Source organism: Mandrillus leucophaeus, unplaced genomic scaffold, assembly GCF_000951045.1.
Source record: "Mandrillus leucophaeus isolate KB7577 unplaced genomic scaffold, Mleu.le_1.0 Scaffold404, whole genome shotgun sequence".
Lineage (NCBI taxonomy): Eukaryota > Metazoa > Chordata > Mammalia > Primates > Cercopithecidae > Mandrillus > Mandrillus leucophaeus.
The window spans coordinates 788,544-790,802 of NW_012104299.1; the positions used below are offsets into that span (position 1 = coordinate 788,544).

The 2,259-nt window shown below is 39.3% G+C and overlaps 1 pseudogene; it reads right to left on the reverse strand.

Annotated features, from left to right (window-relative positions):
* Positions 1–298: 298 nt before the first annotated feature.
* LOC105548240 lies at positions 299–807 on the reverse strand (annotated as a pseudogene).
* Between the last annotated feature and the right edge of the window lie 1,452 nt (positions 808–2,259).

Consider the following 2,259-nt stretch of genomic DNA (forward strand, 5'->3'; position numbering starts at 1 on the left):
ATTTATCTTTTTGAGACGGAGTTTTGCTCTTGTTGCCTAGGCTGGAGTGCAATGGTGTGATCTTAGCTCCCTGCAACCTCCGCCTCCCAGGTTCAAGCAATTCTCCTGCCTCAGCCTCCTGAGTAGCTGGATTATAGGCATGCGCCACCATGCCCGGCTAATTTTGTGATTTTAGTAGAGATGGAGTTTCTCCATGTTGGTCAGGCTGGTCTTGAACTCCCGACTTTGGGTGATCCGCCCACCTTGGCCTCCCAAAATGCTGGGATTACAGGTATAAAAAAGCTGTTTAATACACGTTTTACTTTTTCTCCTCTTTCTTTACATCACTCTTTTCCTTATCTTTATCTTTCTCCTTATCAACTTTTCTATCTTTTTGCTCTTTTCTTTTTCCTGCCTTTCTTTCTTGTCTCCGTCCTGGTTGGCAATCTTGTTGATGAGGTTGTGCAGAGCAACCACAGAATGGATCAGTGAGGCCAAGTACACTACCACCATCTGGTCCTTGGTCCTCAGGTAAAAGGCCTTAACAGGCTCCTGCAGGCTCATGTCTGGCAGCAGGCTGAAGATGTCCTGCAGCTCGTAGATGATCTGGTGGTGGATGGGCAGCTTGCCTGTGGCTACTTCTTCCAGGTAGCTCCTGATATCCAGAAGCCTGGAGTTCAGTCCCTTCAAACCATGGACCTGATTTGTGATCCGCTGGGACAGAGTGCCCACTGTCGTGTCTTTGATGTCTTGTAACAAGTGTTCAACTCTAACTTCCTCAGCTTACTCTGCTCCAATTTCACTGGTCACGTGTTCAAAGTTCTTTGTGTGCTATTGCTGCCTCCTAGTGGCATCTATTCCTTTTCAAAGTGCTGGCAAAACAGTTCAGAAAGAAAAGAAGCCCTCATATTGAAGTCTCCTGTGTCAGGCACTGGGTACATTTTTCTATATATCTCACCTATGTTAATTCAATCTCCCCAATCATCCCATAAGGAAAATAAATAAACTGAAACTCAGGAAGATTATGTAACTTAGTTTACCCAGGTCACAAAGCTAGTAAGTGACAGAACCAGATATCCAAACTTCAGAATGATGTCTTTTCTACCATTTTGGTACTGCTAGTTAAGCTACGACTTTTCCCGGTGGCTTCCTGGAAATATTTGCACTCTAAAGTTGGAGTTTTACAGCCTACTCCTAAAACAAGTTGGTAGAAAAGATTGTTGTATATGCAAGGCTAGGAAGTATCCTAGGTTACTAGTTTTTATGGATACTGGCTAGGGCATTATGGCAATATGTATATCACTGAAGAGAAGGGAGAAAGAGTAGCCGGTTTATCTCTGTTAATAACCTACAGCATGAATTACCCCAAGAGGCTAAGATAGAATAAGCAGCAGAAGGAGGAATGAAATGGTGAATATTGCTTAGTTCTAGCATAAGGAGGAAATCCAAAGTCACTGTGCTAGAGGCAGTGACTCTTTTCTCAGTAGTGAAGAAAAGAAAATATGTCTCGTCATTCTTAGTTTCTGCAATCTTTATACTGTATTTATTTACTTATTTTATTAAAAAAATAGAGACAAGGTCTTGCTATGTTGCCTAAGCTGGTCTGAAACTCCTGGGCTCAAGTAATCTGCCTGCCTCGGTCTCCCACAGTGTTGGGATTACAGGCGTGAGCCACTGCGCCTGGCCTATAATGCATTCATTTGTGGTATAATCTATACTTCTGTGGTCTGTAAATAGAAAGTTCTGCATTACTTACTATTCAGTTTAAGGAATTTACCAGGTACAGGATTGTTTTCATATTTGTCTCTAATGTGTTTATATAATAATTACAATTCTTGGTATTTACAAGTTGTTTTCCATCTAGATAGCTAAAATCATTTACATATTTCACTCTAATGACACAGAGTATCTTAATAATGCAAAATGGTGAATCATGGAAGTTTGATTGCTTTGAATGTTAGCTTATGCATATTGCTAGTTTTGAAACAATAAATTAAAAACATGGAAGATACTTATATCTGTCTAATATAGCTATATAATTATATATACAATTCCACGAAAAAAGATAAAGGACAAAAGAGATACTTTGCAGAAGAATAAAAGACTAATAGAGATATTTAAATCTTTCAACTTCTCTAATAGTGAAAAATGCAAAGTAAAAACAGATGCTTTTTTTTTTTTAACATACAATTAGCACAGATCTAAAAAACCATTAATATGAGACAGCCATTTGCGCAGACCATTGAGTGAAGTTGCAAATTTGCAAAATACTTCCAGTAA